At 44.5% G+C, this 19,814-nt stretch overlaps 1 protein-coding gene across 6 annotated transcripts in view; it reads left to right on the top strand.

Annotated features, from left to right (window-relative positions):
• The window catches only part of TMEM132B (transmembrane protein 132B), a 266,859-nt gene that overhangs the window by 222,419 nt on the left and 24,626 nt on the right, over positions 1 to 19,814 (top strand). The window lies entirely within an intron of this gene.

Raw genomic sequence — 19,814 nt, 5'->3', positions numbered from 1 at the left:
TCTTGCTGATTTCCTGTGTGACTGTGGGTAAATCGCTCTTTCCTCTTGGAATCTCACTTCCTTATCTGCAAGCAAGGCTGAGAAATACATCCTTTTCCCAGCCGCTGCCTTTTTTCAGTTGCCACTGCTGCTGTTAACTCTGAATGGACAAAATCCTTATCTCCACTGGAGTCCCATGAACTTCACCGGACTTTTGCCATCGAGTTATTTAAAGGACTTCTCTTCCTGTGTCCCCGCTTTTCCTGCAAACCAGTGCTAAATAGGGTTATGAGACTGGAAAGAAAGGAGTGGTGGAAACTTAATCAAATTTATGCAGAAATAATTCAGCTGCTGTGGTAATGGGTAAAACACTTAGAGGGATAAAGGAGGTGTAAGTATGGTGGGAGGGACCTTTTCTGTATGTATGCTGCACCATGGGGCCTCACTCTTTGTAAATAGGGAAGAAAACTCTAAAGGAAAAAGATTAAAGTAGTTGTTTCATGCCAGGCAGCTCCTTTGCTCATCTGTCCTGCTAGGAAGTGTAAAGCACTGCTGAAGTTTTGGTGGCCTGTTCCTGTGGGTCTCCCTTGATCCCCACTGGCCCTTGCCTTGTAGCTGGAGGGAAATAAGGAGTTAGACCAATGGCGGTGATGGAGAGAGTGCCTAGAGATGGTCGCACTACAGAGGGAAATTTAATCTGAGGGACATTGGCACAGTCAATCTCTACAGCTGCTGAGATGCTCCAAGCAAGATCAATGCGCTCCTTTTTCTTCCCTCTGAAAGTGCCTTTAGAAGACCGAACCATAGTAATTTCATGTGAATTAAAACTCCGGCGACATTATAGTTACGTGGTAGTCATAAACATCACCCACAAAGCAGCATCGAGTGAGGAAATTATAATGAGGACAGCTTCTTAGTCCAAATGTTTATCTCAGTAGTGTACAAATGAAAGGGAGACAGCTGCCCAATTAATTCATTCTTACATGAGTCATATTTTCATGTCCTTTGCAAGTTAGGCAGAAATTGACTGATGTTTCAAAGTAATCTATGCGGCAATTCAAATGGCTTCTGTGGAGTTACACCATGGACTAATGTAGCCTAATTTTTTGCAGCAGAAAGGGCCCTCAGCTGAACAGAAGGGAGTCAGGGGGCTTCATTCTGCCGATTTCTGCCCACATGCAAAATGCAATAGAATCAGGCTCAATGTGCCCAGACAGAGGCAGACATTAAAAACAATGGCATTTCAGTAATATACCGTGAACCCTATCTGCACGAGAATGTGCTTTCCTTTTTAACTTGCTAGAGGAAAGCACTTCAATGAATTATTTTTCACCTTTTCATAATTTCCTGTCTAATTATAATAGAAGTCAAATTCAAACCATTCCTACCCCCTACTTTTCTAACACAGACCTCATCCTGAACTCTCCATAATTAATGTTAAAACAATAGAAGACCTAATTTTCCTAGCAGCAGCCAGCCAGGCTTTATCTAATGTGCAGTAAAAATAGAGTAAGAGAGGCAGGAACGGTAATAGGTGGAACTAGACTGAATCAGAGGAAGATTCCTCCCTTTTCCGAATGAAAAGCGCGGATGGGTGAGAGGGGACCTTCTACAGCAACCCTGGGCACAGTGATCTCTAACCCTGGCACAATAACTACTTCAAGTAGTCATGTCACCTGAAGCAGAGCTCTGGCAGTGTTACAGTTCTGGAGAAGTTTCACACATCGCAGTCTTTAAGACCTGCATAAAGATAAGCAGTAAATCTGGGAACGAGGCTTTCCAGCAAAGGAGAAAAGCTCTGCTACATTTCCCTCGTAGCTGTTCCCAACATCCCTGTTACTTGAGGTGTCCCTTGCTGTGGTTAGTCGGGGCCCAGAGCAGTATTTCCAACCCTGGATCCCAAAAGCTGAACACACTATTTGAACACGTATAGCCCTCTTTTTCAGGGTGGCAACCCAGCATTAGCACCGATTAAGGAGGAAGGCAACCTTCCTTATTTGCGAGGAAGCCTAGAGGCTGCAAGTTCGTCAGCCTCGTAGTTTTTCAGTGACGTGGCAAGCACTCGTGTGGCAGATGCCATGTTGGTCTGGGCTAAACACCAAAATGTCCAAGCAAAAGGCATATATTAGTACAGCTTGGTTCCTTTGCTAGGACTTTATGGATTGTGTGGTTATCTAAGTTAGATGAGACTGAATTTCTGGGAACACTTCCTTGCTGCACGCCCACGACACATTCTTTGGGCAGTTTACAGAAAGCAGCTTCTGCCTGAAGTTAAATACAGCTATTTATGTGGGAGCTCTGAAAACAAAGCCAGTACCTGTAATTTGCAAGTTCTGCAGCTCCTTTGCCATTAAAGCATGTGATCAAGAATGCAATGTCTTTGTACCAAAAGTGGAGCTAATCTCATTTCTCCATCTGTCATATTTCTGAATTCCGATTACTACACTACCTAAGAGCTTTGTTTTGTGGTCACTTGCTCGGGAATTAGCTCACTCCAGGAGTCCATACTCTTTCTGGAAGCAGTGAAAAATACTCTTTACTTGTTTATATGATGAATTTACTTTGGTGCCAGTCGGTTTATTACACAATTCATTTTGAACTAGATCTTATTTTTTTAAGTAATTTTTTTCTTCAGTGCTGCTCAGTGGTTCAAGGTTGACAGCCCTGGAGGCTTAAGCACGCTGTCTGTCCCAGAACGTGGCCAGGCTGGGGCTGCAGCAGCCACCTGTTCGACTGGAAAGCTTTTGAAGTGCGGATGTTTAATTTGGTGAGTCTGTCTCCATGTCCATGCAGCCCTTTTAATCTCACCTGATTAGTGCCAGTGAATCAGCATCATGAGCTCCGTGAAATCAGCTGGTAACACCCTCAGGTCACTGTCAGCTTCATCTGTCCTTGGGAGCAGAGAGGTGATGGACTCTGCAGACCATTACAAATCCCCTGAAATAATGCCTCCCCCCGATGCCTGACACAGGCAAAATGTCGATGGCAGCGAAGTGTTCCTTAGCTGAGCAGAAGGATTATCCAGCAGCTGGGGGTCCTGCGCAGGACTCGCGAGTTCTGCTTTACGTCTCTGCCTTACTTCAGACCTCCTCTGTGAAGTTGCCTGGTCTCTCTCTGCCCCAGCTCCCACCTGTAGTGGAGTGGAGATGGTCAGGATACTCCTGTCTCGGTAGGATTTATTGGCAGGAGACCTGTTAAAGGCAGTAGATCTTGGCTTTGCTAGGTGTAGACAGATAGAGCAATAGATAGAGCAATAATTAAATATCATTGGACTGCTTGCAGTGCGTGAGACTTGTAAATTAGATCTTACGGTTTCTAGTTTTGTCCAGAGAAACACCCCCTTTGCCCTCATGCAAAGTTCATCTTTAGGAGTCATAAGAAACAGGCAGGAGAGTAGGGCAAATCTCTCTACAATGTATCGACTGCTGAATTAAGGAGGTTGGTTTTTGCTGAAATATCAGAGGTTCTGACATTCAGGTCACTGGATTCTACTAATTAGTTTTCTAGTCAGTCAAAGCATGATCAGAAAAGAGTAATGTAGCCACCTACTGCATATTAAAGATTTATTTTAGAAAAGACCCGCGTTACACAGCAACAGGTTGAAATCTATAGTGTTTTATGATTGTGCCAAACTAAAACTTTGGGTTGAGAATCATATTTGCAGACAAAATAGCTCCATGTATAGCAATAAGGATGCCAATGAGGCAGTCTCAGAAAATCGCATATTGAAGAATTAATATTCTGTACACAGTGCACATTGTACACAGTTTATAGCAAAATATATGTGTGTATCTTCCTGAAGCTATTTTTAAACATACACGGTCTTCAAAGCCAGCTTGAGAAAAGTGTTTTGTCTGGGAGAGGATCCGTTAAGAACAGACCATGCCGACATGTGCAATTACGCAGATTTCGGTGGAGATGCTTATGGTGTCTTCCAAGGGACCAGCTGCTGCTTCAGAGGAAGAAAACAATTCTATGGCTTAGCATTTGGCTGCTCGGAGAGCAGAAATGCAAAGGGCATGGATCCCGGTCCTGGGAAACAGTCATTAGCCTAAACTGCGATACCACTCAGGATAAACTGAATATTTTATACTAAGAGATACACAGAATAAATGACCTAGTCCAGGCTCAACAAAAGCAAAGGCAGCAATAAGTAGCTGTTGTCTGGAGACAATGCCAAACTTAGAGGCGTTTTCTCCAAGTTCTGCAGGAAATGAACTTTGCTTTATGAACTTTAATGCAGTGGGCCATTTAAATTTTTTAATTGAAGATGCGTGAACCTCATGCATTCTGAGGCTTTTATGCCTCTTGAACTATCATTCTGGCTGGGCAAATTCATTCACATTCCCATTGTCATCTAAACCCCTGGGGCCAAAACGTGCTCTCAGTTACAGTCATGCAACTGTGTGAAAGGCGTTGGAGTGACAGAGGTGTTCCAGAGGGCAAAATTTACTCCATGTGAAAATTAAAACTGCCATTAGCTGTCAGTTCAAGGATGAGAAAGAAGTCTTTCCACCTCCTTCACTGGTGTGGTAGTGCGGAGATTGGGCAGCAGATGATGCTTTTTGGGTGGCACAGCACCCCATTTTAAGTAAGCGGTAGCATTTGTGGCACTGAAGTGCCCTGCAGCATCAAAATATCTGCACAACGCTGAATCCTTCGACCCACATACAGGCATATTTCGGAAGAGCTGTGTGCCTTCCCAAGGGCGCGGGTGGTGCGGCTCGCTGGAGCTGTGGCAGCTCGGCAGCAGTCGGCACGTGCCGCAGCCGAGCCTCTGCATTCCCTTGGCTCTGTAGGTCACAGTCAGATTTTGAATGCAGCTTGAGTGTATGTCTTTGTGGTTTAATTTATCCACACCTGCGTTTTGGTAGCGTGTTCTAAGATGCACTCCCTTGAGATCCATAATTGGAGTTGAGGATGGAGATGATGAGGCTGACACGCCACCATCATTTTGAAGTGCAGTTAATTTATTTGACATGAAAAGCACCTACCATTGACAGTTGCCAGCTCCCTTTCTCCTCTGTGGTAGAAGGCGTTTTTGTTCTTGCTATGTTTTTTATTATTAATGTTTCTGCATTCTCATCATACCGAACGGGAAATCAGGATGCGAACTACTTTGATCTCCTTCATAGAAACAGCAACAGGAGGAGAAATGCATTTAGCTAGACAGCCGTGTACCTTTGCGCATCAGGACTGGGGTGTATGCAGGATTCTGGGTGGAGAGGGGAAGTCGGGCCATGAAGAATCTTAGCTATTTACTGGATTAATGAGTTGAATGACTCATTAAGTAAGGATGAAAGAACAAAATGAAGTTATAAATGATGTTTCTTACTCCACGTACATTAAGCACAGGGAATGGAAGGTACTCACTGGAGTGTGGCTTTTCTCTTCTTCCAATTGCTTTATGCAGTCTGGCTCCAGCACCTCTCAGCTTCAACAGGAACGCTTGCTCGGGGGTTAAGTAAAGGGCAGGATATAGCATTTTGTTTTGTGCTGTGGATTCTTAACGTCTGATTTACATTTCTGCTAAGGTCACAGCACGGAAGCACTCAGAGAGGCCTAAAACTAGGTGTGAGGCTTCCCTTCATTGCTAGAACGGTAAAAAGTTGTTTTTGTGAGCCAGAGTCAGGCTACTGGAACACGGTCCAGGTAAAAATCAAAAGCGTCAGGTAGTGATTACAACTTTTAATAAACGCTTACCTTTGTTCAGTATGATACAGTATTGAATTCATTACCTCTACATTTTACAGCCCTTCAGTGGGGCAAATCTGGAATTCTGTGACGCTTGCTGCAGCTTTGCACTGAATTAAATACGAAGAGGATTAACAATGTTATTACTAACAGATTTCTTAATTTTATTCCCCTGATGCATTTCTCCTGAGGGAAAGCATTGGACGTGGCTGGTGATTCTAGAACAAACAAGCATATTTCCCGTGTGTTTCTATTAAAGTAATAAGTGGTCAAACAGCTACCAGTACTGGTGCTCATAATGCCGTCTCTGGGACCTAGAGTCCATGCCCTGGGAGACAAATAGGAACCTCAGTCATCTCAGTACTTCTGTTGTAGACTGTTGACCAACATCTTTATTTTACATTTGATGCAGAGTCATTCACAACTGTATGGCTAGAAATTTGATTTTGTTTAAAAAGGGTGGCCGTTCAGAGTCAGAAGCACGCATCTGCTACAAGAACAGATTCCCTCAGCAAACTGTGAGGCAATAAAATACTGGGGCATACAGGGTCATCTGTATAGATATATAGGTCATAACTATATGCACGTGTGTGTGTATGTAAATGCCTCCCCTGCCACTGTTTATAGACAGACAGCCATGGTATCCACGGTCATTAGTCATATAAACCCAGTTCTTTGCTGGGAAGAGCTTACAGCAAAGGCTGATCCTGCTCTGGCATCGCTCTGCACCTCTTTAGCCTCCCGGCCCACGTCTGTCTTTGCCACATTCTTCAAATACAACTTTAGTGGACATTTTGACGGCCGTGGTTTATTCCGTCATCCCTTGCGGCAGCATGAGCAACCCCTCAACCCCGAGCGCTTCCAGCCACCGCTGCCCCTGGGCTACTGAGCGGCCGGGCGCAGCCCCAGGCCAGAGAGGCTGAACCGGGGGGACGCAGCAGCTGGGCGCAGGCTCTGCTTTTCAGAACGGTGCCCAGAGAAAAGCTCTGCAGCAGCGATTGCCGGGACCGCCGAGGGTGACGCAGCCGCCTGGCAGACGGCCGAGACCCGACGGTCGTCGTCAGCACGGAGAGGCAGGGTGCTGAGGCGAGTGGCGGAGGCGTGGGTGGGAGCTGAGGGCAGGCTAGTTGAAAGCCAGCGCTCTTAGCGGTGAAACGCTCTGCTTTTGGCTCATCCACTCCGAACGGGGGGGAGAAGTCAGAGCTGGGCAGGTACGTTGTGACCAGTGAAGGGAAAACAGCACAAAGAAGGTGAAGCTAGACAGATCTGTCTGTCTGTCTCTCTCTAATCTATGCGATATGTATTCGTTACAGATATTATGATGCTTGCTCCTGGTCTGCTTTTGCCCCCACAGTTGCGCAAATAGCCCCCTTTACAGGCTACTCCTGTGGGAAGCGTTGCAGCATGCAGCCTTCAAACCCTATACAAATACGCGTTAGCAGCGTGTGGTCAGCAGCTAACGAACTCTGCGGCTCCTTCAAAGGGAGCCCCAGCCCGCTGCTGCTAGCAAGCCCTGTGCTGTCCCGCGGGGCTGAGCAGCACCGTCCTGCCCGGGGCTCGCTGGTAAAACCTCCCTTAAGCTTGAGAGCCGATCTGAAATCTGTCATGAGCCAGAGGAAAGGACATACTGTAATAAATGGAGACATATTGAGCAGAGATACACGAACTCTTGCAAGTGTCAAGAAAAGGCTATTAAAACGAATACGTACTTGAAGAAGATCTGGGCGTTTATTTGAGTTGCATGTATTCGTTACTTGTGGAGCGCTGACAGCGCACTCAACCCTGTGTGAGAGCGGTGTGGACACAGTGCCTGCCCGAAAGATCTCACAGCGGAATAAGAGTCGCACAGCGCTTACTATAATCTAGCGCTTCTGGGAGGTACTCCTTTCTCGAGTTACTTGTACAAATCCCCGGTGCAGCCTAGCAGTGAGGAGGGGAATGGCGTTACCCAGGCAGCAGCGAGTGGAGATTGCCCAGCAGGACTGCCAGCAAGGGGGAGTTCTCTGCTTGAGCTTTATTGTCGGAAATGGTAAGTTCCTAGTGGGAAACGCTATCTCCTAGTTATATGCTTTATTTATTTGCTCTTTTCTGATTACTTCTCCCGAGCCTACTGCTTGGATTTAATTTGCAACCTCTCCCCACTGGATGATAGGTTTTTCTCCTGAAAAGGTAAGAGCAAATCCTTAAGACACACAGTCTTTCCTTAGGTCTCTTACATTCCACATGAGTCACTGCAGAGCAAAATTAATGTGTGCCCTTCCTTATTGTTTTCCTTCTTAATTCATTCCTTTCTATAGAGGCTCTGCAAGCAGCAATTTTCTAAGCGAGTTTTTAATCGCCTGAGCCCAGCATGCTTACTGTCTTCCAATCTAGTTGACAGTTGATGCAATCAGTATTTCAGAACACAATGACTTTTTACCCCTCAAACCTGAATGCTATATAGCCAGCTACTAACGCTTGGCTACAAATAAGCGTAAAATACCGATGGCCCTGTGTGAAAGAGCCTTTGATGGTGAAGTCTCCCCCCACCAGATGCACGAAGGTGATGTGAAACAGTCTCTTTCCAGAAGCGGTGTAAGCTGAGCCGCAGATGAATGTATTATTTTGATACTAAGAGCATAGGCTGGGGAGGCAACGAAGAAGGGAGGGAGGAGACGAGAATGCCGTGTGCTGAAGTATTTCTCACTGCTGGAATGTTTGCTTTGAAAGGGCCTTTCAAGAGTACACGTTGCCGGGGAGATTTTCTCTCCACATCTTTTACTGCCACCCCACAAATCAAAGATTTCAATACACTAATACTGGAAAACCACAGACTTAAATAGTCCCTGCCACGCAGAAGCTATAGCCTTTTAGATTTCCCTAACCTTTAGCAAGTTCAGCATGAGAGATTATCAGTGTAAAATGAGAAGACCCTTCCTCGGAATAAATCCTTCATTGCCGTATTTTTAAGCCTGTTTTGTTTTGTGCATTACAAACGCCAAGCAAACGTTTGCAAAATGACTGAGGGGAGATCAGGACCAGAGTACCATAAGCAAGGATAAAGTGACACTGAAACAAATATAGGGCAGAAGGGAAATGGCTGCAAGTATGGGGCTGTGATTTTCTTAGACTAGGCTGCCCAGAGTTGTGCTTCCTGCTTCTAGCCCATCCCATAACACCTCTTGTGCTAAGCCCCCTTCTGGGGAGGACTTGTTTCTTTATGCAACATCAGATTGGAAGGAAACCACGGAAGTGCAGCTGGATCCTAAATAACTGCACTTTCTGATCGGATGCAAGCGTGACAGCCGTGGCAGCTCACCTACTGCTGCTTTGAAAGGCTTCAGGGAACTTCTAAAGCACAGGGCATGGTGGGTTCTCCTGTGGGGCTCCCACATTGCCTGGAGAGCAGGTAGGAGCTGGGGCAAGGAGTTGGGGAGCACGTCCCGGTGTTGTCCCAAGAGGACGTGGGGCTCCAGTGAGGCAGCTGGGAAATGCTCCCCATCACAGCCTGTTTGTGCCAGATAGGTGCAGCAGGGTACCTGGCACAAAAGGAAGCTGCCTCAGTCAAGGCCACTGCTCCAGGAGCTGAGGGGCAGGGAAGAGGCGAGCAGGGCGCCAGCATCTGCCCTGCGTTTTGTTGTGCCCAGCACATCCCCCTGTAGGACTAACTGCTGGCCCCTTTTCAGAGACAAACCATCTCTGAGGAGTTTAGAATTCACAGCAGCAACAAAGTTGCTGTGATTGGAAATTCTTCAGCTGCATTGCTTTCTGGTAGAAAACGCTGTTTTGTTAAGACTGAAACTTCTGTCAGGAGCAACCAAAGTTTCACTGAGCTGGCTTTCCCTCTCTGCTGCTGAAAGCCTGGGAAATCTTGGATTCATCCCAGGATAGACTGGGAAGAACATCCAAAGCTCCCAAAGTATTGTCAGGAGAGAAAGGCTGGTTCTTGTCCAGCTCTAGTGCTGAGTCTATGAGTAGGGGAGAACAAGCTTGGTGACAGGACGGACCGTAGTGAGAAGGGAAGAATCAGCCAGCATTGTTAAAGGAGAGAGTTTGAAGAAATGCTGGGAGGCTCCTCTTTTATGCTTTTTAATAAAAAAAAGTGTTCACAGCATATGGATGTTTCCCAATATTCTCTGTAGATGCCATGCATGTATTTAAGATGCAGCTTGTTTGTTTTTTACAATGTTGTTGGTGAAGATGGTTGTCTGAAGTCTAGTAGACAGCCATTTGCTAAGACCTTCTGTTCTTAGCAAACTTGACAATGTGGCTTGTTTAATCGCCTTATGTTATTATTGATATTTTCATTTTCTGTAACTAATTCTGCTGAGGAAAAATATATTATTGCTAACTTTGATCTCCTTAATTCTTGTAAGAAACTGCCTCCAGCTTTGGCCCATTTGAAGAATACACATGTGCTTCTGCCCAGGAGCGTGACTCCTTTGAGAGGGTTTCTGACATTGTGTTTATGTCTGTGCGGTCAGGACGGGAAGGGATCCTGTTTATTGAGACTGAAGAGAATCTGAAGGTGGCTGCTGTTGCCTGTCTTTCAAATAATTATTTTTCTCTCTGTCACTGGGAGTTCAGAAGGAGCTTCAGTGATCTCAGGGAAATGCCTGAGGTGCCTGAAAATGCAGGTAATGCCAAATGAAGAAAGCTAGGACGAGACTGTAAAACAAAAAAGAACTAAGGAAAAGAAATTTAAGGTATACTGAAAGGCAGAGATGTGAGTGGAGTAGTTCATCCCTTCCAAACTGCCCTGCTCCGCGCAGGATATTTGTGCAACCTTCCCTAGACCGTTTGCTGTAGCTACAGCTGCAGTGCGTGTGCTGCTCTGTGGGAAGGCAAGGGAGATATCCACCAATGCTATCTAACTGTCGTCAACAGAGTGGGCCTTTTTACCTCATGGAAAATGAACCTTTTGTACTAAACCTTTTCCATGGCGTCTGAAGACTCGGACTGTGCCTTTCAGGTACTGTAAAGCATGTCAGATGTAAGCCTTGAAGTACAGGGAAAGTTCAGGCCTCTTGAAAGGTGCTGAGAACAGAAGTTCTGCTTGGAAGAATTGTGTTTGCGTTATTCTAATCTGAATAAATTATTTGCTGAAGTGCAGCGTACTATAGATTGACAAGGCAGAATGTATCTGCACAAGAGTGGCCCTTGAATCAATGCGACTGTGCATTGTCCTGCATTGAACACAAGTTCCCGAAAACTGGTGACCTGCACCAGCTCACAGTGCTGCCGAGACTGACTCATGTTAGGCAGCAAGGCAAGTAGCAAAGTGTAGAAAAGCAAACATCTTACTACCACAAAAAGGTGCTCTTCCAAGTTAAATCAATAGGACTCTTTCTGTGACCTGCATCAAACACAAAACTTTAATAGAGTTATTTCAGTAAACAGAATCTAATAGCTTTGGTAGCCACAAGCTGATTTCAGAGATGCCTCCTGCAGGAGCATGTCCGTGCTATGAAGAGATGAGATTACTAGCAGACAGAAATCATTTCCTTTAAACTCATGAGCTCCTCCCTCTGTGAAAATTAGTATTTACACTTAAAACACCATGTCAGTGGTGAGAATGCCCTGTGTCCCTTTTCACGTTAACAGAAAATAAAGTGGACATAGGATGTTCCCCAGTACCTGCTGCACTGACCAAAGTGATTGTGGTGGGAAGACTCCTTTGGCTTTGTAGAAGGTTGGTGCATGCCCAGGAATGTATTCTTTCTCCAGCATATCTGTAGACAGATGTCCCAAGCCGGGACTTTGCAAGCCAGGCTGCTTGGCAGCATAGACAAAGGTCAGAGGAATGCCATGACTCTGCCCTTCTCCTGCTGCTGCCCTAGCAAGACAGAAGGTTTGGAGAAGAGGCTTCATGTACACTAAATGCTCAAGAGCTCAGGATTTAAAAATGGTTTCACTAATCCTTCCTTAGGTGTCTAAATTTCCTTAGATGTGGGGGCAGACGGCTCCCCTGTGGCCGCGTATCCCACTGGGTTGCAGGCCCCCGTGTTGGAGGCGGAAGTGTAGCAAGCCTTTGGCTTTGAAACACTGACCGCGGCAGCTCCAAAATGCCTAAAAAAGATAATCTTAGGTGCTCATCAGCAGTGGAAGTTAGGAGGATGTGGGGTTCCAACTCTCTTAAACCCTTTTGAAAGTCTTCGTGTATGGAGAATCAAGAAAACGGGAAGCCCCACACCTATAAACTGTAAGAGGTTAAAGGGACAAAAATGAAAGAAGAACTGAAAGGAAAAAGCTGAAAGAAGGCTGAAAGGGAAGAATAAGAAATCTATCGGAGAACATGAACGGACAGAAAAAGGTGTGTGGTTATTGGCAGAGGGTGTAGTTAAAAACCTAAAGAAAACTTCAGTAAGCCCTCCATTGCCACAGAAGTGGGAGAATCAATGCAAGAAAATATTTGAAGCTTTCAGGATGAAATAGGAAATGAAGCCACGGAAGATGAGATGACAGCTGTCACATCACAGTGTCCAAAGTGTACTTACAGTATGAACTTTGTAAACAAAAAAAACCCTCATATGATACCAGCTGAGATTAACCAGTCTTCTGTAGCTATAGCAAGCTAGGAGATGAAAGGAAGATCACCACCTAGGACTTCATGTGAAAGTAATTTCTGGATTTGCGCATGGAATAACTCGCATCTGGATTACGCTTCTCTAGTTGTCTAATAGGGCCATGGTATCCCCGTAAGTAAGTCTGCTGGGGTCAGCAGTATGACTAAAATTCGTATAAACTCTCTGCTAACTTTAAGATAACTAGTTTGCCTACCAGCTGCAGCAAAGAATTCAGCTTGGACTAACTGAGCTGAACCTGTCTCAGCCTGACGCTGAACTTTGTGCTGTTGTAATACAATTTTGCCAAAACCCAAGTTAACTGATAAGCAGCTCGATCGGGTGTATTTGCCGGAGTTGTCACCCTGCCCTGAATTAGGATTGCCTAGCTTCGTTTATTACTTATTATTGTTTATATTTATTTATTATGATTTATTTCGATTTTGCGTTCCCTGTCTGTCTCTTTTTCTAGGCCTTTTGAACATAGCCTTTCCCTGTCTCTTTTTCTAGGTCTTTTGAACATAGTACCATTTCTAATGAGACAGTGTTTCCTTTCCTGACATAACCTGAAAGTGTCTTTTTTTACATTGTCTAGATCTATTTGCTTTCAGTAATATAATGTATGTAAGAACTGCATTAACACCAGCAAATTTACAGTGTTCAGTCTAAATACCTCTTTGCATCACTGTTTGAATGACTTATAACTCTGACATCATTTGATCCTCTCAAGAGGGAGAGTGGCAACATCCCTCTCCTGCAGACCCACACCAGTGATATGGTCTAATGTGGGGGATTGGCTCCTTCTACTCTGCATCAGTGGCACAGGTATTAAATGAACCTGTATTTCCTGAGGCCCAGACCAGAGGCATTTAGGGAATATAGCTGTGTGATTTTTGCAGATGTGGCATCATTAAAAAATACAAAGAAATATGAATAATCAAGACAAGTGACCATTCCTGGTTTCCTTATCCTCTGTGTGCAGCGTTGTTTGCATACGCTTCCCGTTAAGTGTGTAATGTGCCTCTAGGCCCTCTGGTTAGGAAAAAGAAATTACCATTGCTAGTAAAAGCGCCAAATGGATTCATATGTCTTCTGTGATTCCAAGGTTTGGGACATGTTTTTATGTTGTGTATAGCTTTTACATGTATTTGTTTTGTGATTAAGTGAATTGGTATAACTTTAAGAAAAGAAAGCAAGCTTTTTTTTTTTTTCTGTTCTGTGTTTTTACATTCTTTAACTGTGGCATGTTCATCCATATCTAGGCAGCCCTAAGGGGAGGCATAAGAAACAGCCTAAAAGAGAAAAATCCAAAAGTACAACGGAAAACTTATGGCAGCGTTCTGCAGTTTGTCACTTATCTTTCATGCATGAGTTGGAACGTCTGTTTTTGCCCAGATTCAGCAGGGGAACTTGAGAGCTTTACAGATCTATCTTGGCATTTAGATAGAGTTCATGAAAGTACGTGCACTATAGCTGTAGATGGGAAAAAGACTGATAGATGGGAAAAACACTCATTTGTAGCTGGATTTCAACAGCATCTTAGTTTGGTGAGAAAGAAGTTTGGTTCACCCAGCTCTCATGGGCCTTAGAGCAAAGATGATCCAGTGAAGAGAGCAGTGGAGGAGGAGTCAGGTGGCTCTACACTAATTTTTCTGACAACTCAATCTCTGCCTTTAAATTAAAGTCAATAGCAAACAGTCTGTTGACTTTGATAAGTCATGGTTTCTGAAGAGCTCTGTGGGAAAAGGTAGCTTATGTGTCATGCACAATGTCATGATTTTGACATTTGTTCTCCCTGTGATTCTAAAATTCTCTAGAGAGAAGTGTGTGGTCTGTTACATGAGTGCGCTAGGAGATTATTAATTAGCTGTGTTCCCTTATTGGTAAAAACAAGGATTGTGACAGTTAATTTTCTTTGTAAAACGCATGGAGATGACTAGCAGAAAACCTCTGGAGAAATGTAATGTAAACACTGTTCAGTGACTTGTGGGTAGCACGTGTCATGTGTGCATGAATTGCATATTTGTGTAGTAATAAACCTAAAATGTGTGGGGAAAGGTGTTGCCCTTGGCAGTGCCGTTCTCCGTAGCTCCGTCCCTTGCGCACAGTGGAAGACAGTTGAGAGAGCTCCAGCGCGCTAATGAAAGAGAAGAGGTAGGAAGGATTAGCAGGAAATGCCAACAGCCTTTTTTAGTCCTGCAGACTGGTTAGATAGAGACCACCTGTATCATCTGTGCATGTAAATGACCAGACGTTTCCGTCTTGAGTACGTGTTCATTACTATCAGTATAGTGGCCAAACAGTTGTATTACAATTGCACCAGGCATTTTCTTATTCTGCACAGCTGATGAAGCCAAGATGTGCTGCCATCCCCCTTGTTGGAGTTTGGATTTATTGACACAGTAAAAGTCAAGTAACAGACGACAACAGACAGATTTCACCCTGAGCGATCTCCCAACTGGGCTGCTCCTAGCTTTAAATCCTGCAGGATTTGGTCTGTTCCACTCCCTGCTTCTTCCTGCATCAGAGGAACAATTCATTCCTCTTCTGTTCTAGTTGGAGAACACAAAATGCAGCTGCTACTGTGACTCAAGAGTGATCATATTTTCATGTTTATAACTCATGAGCTCTCTGTAAACCCCCTGTGACTCCAAAGTGGTGCAACTGCTGTGCCCGTGTGGGTAACAGACAGGGAACTTTGTCCCAGGGCTCCCTCTGGCTCGGTTGCCTCTGATCCCACGGAGGCTGTTCCCTCTGCCCGTAAGCTTCCTGTATTCTTAGCTTTGCTTTCCTCTCCTCTCAATCTAGCAAGAAACTTCTGCTGGGAGTAGGAGGATTTGCAGGTGTACAGCCATTTCAGGAAGGAGAGGGAAGGAAGGGGACAGTGGGTTATATAAGGACCTATTTTCAAAGGACAGTATTATTTTCAAGGGATTCCAACTGACTGAGGTGCAGCTTATGCATGCATATGTTATAGTAATTCCTTTGAATTTTTATGCAGAATTTAAGTTGCTAAGTTGAAGCTGAGTCAAAACTGCACCACATCATCTTTACCACAATCTTAGAATCTGTTAAATGGAGAAACAAGCAAATCCAGGACTTTGCATTACGGAGTTAAGCTGCGTCTCATGACTGTGTCATTCTGACATTAAAGAGGGATGCAATATTTTCTTGGAAAAGATCTGCTGTGTCATTCAGTCACTTCCTGACAATTTTAAGAGCCTCGAGACTGTACACTCGAGTAGAATTCTGGCCGTGTTTTTGATAGACTGAGACTTTTTTCTTTCCAGTGTATTCATCTTAAAGGACCTGCCTCTGTTTCCTTGAGTAACTGTCCAGGAATATTCATTGCAAGTGACTCCGCAGGAGCCCAGCTCAGCGTGGACAGTCCCCAAGCAGAATGGGTGGCAGAGCCCAGCACGAGGCTCCCAGAGCTGGTGAGCGCTGGAGCTGGGACAGTCCCACAGCCCAGTGCAGTACGAGATGGGTGGACTTGGGCAAGAAGCACTGTTTCACAGCAGGACTAGTTGGGTCGGACACTTAGAGCTCAAGGCAGACCATTGGTGGTAGCTTCGGGCTCTATGCTGGGTTCCCCAGCCATGCACTCTTTCATCTTTTACTTTATCGAGCAATCAGAATTTCAAAACAATCATTTAATAGATGAAGGCAGGAATGGGAATGATGCTAAATACTAGCCCTCCTCCCCTTTTTGCCTTCATCATCACTATAGCTCTGCTCCTCCGTAGCCAATGAACATTTTTTCTCCTACCTTCCCTGTGCTATAGATAAGGCCCCTTGTATTGTTACAATACTGTTGTTATTTAGCAAGTGTTTTCTGCTACACACAATACATAGGAATATCGTGACAACAATACTGGATCTATGGGTGCGCAGAAATGCTCCCTGCAAAAAGAGTGACAGCTGGACTGCTGTAGTGCAATACGATGCGTGATCTAGCAATATAAAGAAATTGCTTTGACCATTTGGTATATGTGGGGAAATTGCACCATCTTTTCTCGAATCTAAACTCGATTCTCTTAAATTACATCCACGGAGGAGTCTCTTTTTCCATTTACTGCACAGGGAACTTTGTTTTCTAATGCTGATTCTGCATTGTCCTGTATTAGATGCCTAAAGCAGCCTAGCAGAGGGTAAATACATACTCTCATATGACCAGAGAAGGAAGATAATTTCTTAGGTAAAGGTCCTTGACATTCTCCCCAGATAATTTTATCAAAGTTTTTGGCTGAGTGAATGTTCTTTAAGGGCTGTTTTTGTTGGCTCTGTTTGCTGTCTGAATGTCCCTTTTCCCTTTTTTTACTTATTCATGAATTATTTCAGAGACTGAAAACTAGCTGGGAAGACTTATGAATGTACATGCACTAAAATCTAGGCATAGGACTAAAGTTTTCTTTGCAGAATAAAAGCGTACTGCTGTGCATATCAAAGCTCTTTTGGGATTTTTTTTCTGATTACTAAATGTTCCTTTGGGCTAAGTATCGTGTATCCTTTCATTGCCGGTACGAGATTAAAGGCTAGACCAGTGAGACTAACACTCCTGACTTAAACCATTACTCTTAATACTGTGTTAAGCCCACAAGCTTTATTACTTGGCTGTCTAGTCTTTTCCTCAGCTTGTGGCTTTCTGGCACTTTGTAGTTGCCATATAGTCCAATTACACACACAGGGAAGGCGTGCGGTCATCCTGTTGTGGGCAAAACAGCGCCATAGGGATCTTCTCCCCGAAGGAGTAGTCCAGGCGCAGTGCGAGGACGTTGTGTGCGGTAGGCCTGTTGTCAGGGTCCTGCTTACCTACTCGGCAGTGTTTCTGCGTGGCGAGGGGAGGCCTGGACGGCCGGTGTCCTCCGCGAGGGCTCTGCGCACGCAGCCTCCCCGAGCTTTTTGCAGGGTGTGCAGTAGCATCTGCGAACTGCTTGTGGGCAGGTGGGAAAATGTGGGGGGTGACATGTTCTACAGCAGCCTGGAGAAACCAGGAGTCCCAGGAGACTTGGTTAGCTTCGGCAGTTAGAGCAGACCTGCAATTTTTTTTGAATTAGACATTCTTTAGAAACCTCTATTTCCCATCTTAAAATTTCATTGGAAAAACTGAAGGGTATGCAACACATGAAATTGAATGAATACGCATGTAATTGTTTCTTTTTCTTTTAATTTCATGGAGCCTTAGATCTTAAATTTCAGTCACAGGGATTAGAGCCGTGAATCATGAACACTAAGTTTACTTAGTACACAGAAGATTACTTTTTAAGCCCATTATTTTGCAAAGAACTTCAGTGGAACTGAAGTATGTTGTATCTGCCTGAATACTTTCCCCTTAGACTTTCCTAAACAATGTGTAAATTATTCTGTCAGCCTTCAACCCCATTTGTGCAAGTAATTCAAGTGCAAAAAAAGGAGAAAACCCCACCTTAGTTTATAGCTCAAACATATGTATTAATTTCACCTAATTAACGGTTTCTACAGAAGAAGTTCAGCGTTTGCAGTTAGAATCGGTGCAAGAAAGAGCTGGCACCATATCCTGGGGTTTCACTACGTCAGCAACTCTCCATCCCTTCTGGGACACCAGCTGATGAATACGAAGTGTGTGGATGTTTACTTAAGCCAACAAGTGTTGGTAATGCCTAATCCGCAGAAATTAAGGAACAAATGCTTAAGCAAAAGCCACCTCATACAAGCATGTGCTTAGAATTTGTGCCAGTGAGCGAACTTTTATCTCAGTGCAAAAGAATGAAGATGTCTGCCTAGAGACAGGCAGGCCTGTCTGGGAAGGAAGTTAGCCCCGGAGAGGTACTGCATCATGGTGACAAGACAGGCAGAAGCCATGCTGACCTGCATATGAGATTGCTTAAAAGAAATAGAAAATTAGGGAGCAAGAATGAGGCTGGCACAATTTCGATTGTCAGTGAACAAGGAGGTAGGAGATACTGCTTTGAGCTCTGGCCCACGTGGTGTCATTATCAGCAAAAGTAGTGGTTGACTGAAAACAAGAGTGTTCCTCAAGCTTCGCTCAAAACATAAACTGTGCTGAGGTTTAAATGAGCTTAAACCATAGGAGATAAGTTTCACGTGCATCTGATCCTCTGCGCCCTGGCAGTGGAACTGCTGCTCCATCGAGATAACTGCAGTTTGTCCACACAACTTGAACTACAACGTACAAAAGAACGTCAGCCTCTCAAAAAACAGTGCCTAAAAATCTCCCTATACCAAGGTTATGTCACAGCTGGCTGTCACTGTGTTATGGTGGATAGTGAAGTCCTAGCATCCTTTAGAGCTCCTGGTCTGAGGCCAGTAAATCAGCAGAAAGTCTCTCATTTACTTCAACAATTGCTGGATCAAACCTAAAAAAGTCATGCTGTATTGCCTACCGCTTATATCCCATTCTTCTTTCACATGTCAGCATAGAGTCCCATCTGGTTTCCCAACTGATTTTAGAGATAACTTTGCTAAGACCAATAGCAACATCGCCACCTCTGTCTATTAGTTACTAGTATCAAGCATCATTTCTCCTTGTGCTGGGGAGCTGACATTCCTGATGGACCAACCACCGTCTGTTCCAGGTACTGCGAACAAAGGTGTTCTATCTTCCAAAGATGCCAGCGTCTTAATATGGCCATTGATCTGACCTCATGCAGATGATCTCTATTTCTTAGTCTGCACGTGGCGAGGACAAAACCAGTGGGGAGGGCAGAAACATTAACTTTTAATTCCTACAAAATTCCTCAGCTTGATTTTTGTAGAAAAAGTGCAGTTAAAAGCTCAGCTGATTTGCAAAGGGTCTTTGTGCATGGAGCAGAAAACATTTTGGCAGGAACCATGTACTGCTATTAGCTGCCCCCCAATCACTTGCAGCATTCACTGTACATAATCAATAAGAATGAAACGCCTGAACATCTGCCTGTCCTAGCAGCTGCATCACCACCATGGAGGCAGAGCAGCTATTACTCAGCCTGCATGATTTCAGGCCAAGCAGTAGGCTGGAGTCTCTAAGCACACCCACCTTCTTCGGTCCTCCTCTTTCAACCTACGCACCCGCCAAACTTATCATCTCCAGCAGGAACGCCCCTGCACGGCATGCCTGAAAGTGAATGAGAGCAGCTGTTCTGCACCTGGGACTGAAATCCTGGCAGATCTCATGTGTTGTTTAATAATTTTGCATAGATCAACAGTTTTTGAATAGCGCACACTTCATTCAGTACAGCAGGTTTTCAAATTCTCATTGTACATTCATGGATCATTGCACCTTTTCTAAGCCACAGCAATTGTCTCTATTGTTAAACCGAAATGTTAATGTCTTCCATGCTGTCCTTCCCTCTAGTTCAGTGCTTTTCAATGGGGGTTAAAAGGTAAAAAAAAAACTCTTAATACTTCAAATACCCATTCACATCATTATAAGCTATACCTCGTCCCATCTATCACCTCCCCCAATAACCTGCTTCTCTTCATCAGTAATGTGAAATAGTGACATCTACAGAGAAAACCAACAGAGGCTTCTTCAATAAAACAATAGCGTATCACTAATTCTACTGTGCTGATTGCTGCTGAGCTGGTATTAATGAGGTCTCATGTTGTCCATGCAGAGTT

This window comes from Struthio camelus, chromosome 17, assembly GCF_040807025.1.
Source record: "Struthio camelus isolate bStrCam1 chromosome 17, bStrCam1.hap1, whole genome shotgun sequence".
NCBI lineage: Eukaryota > Metazoa > Chordata > Aves > Struthioniformes > Struthionidae > Struthio > Struthio camelus.
This window is presented reverse-complemented; position numbering and strand designations above follow the sequence as displayed.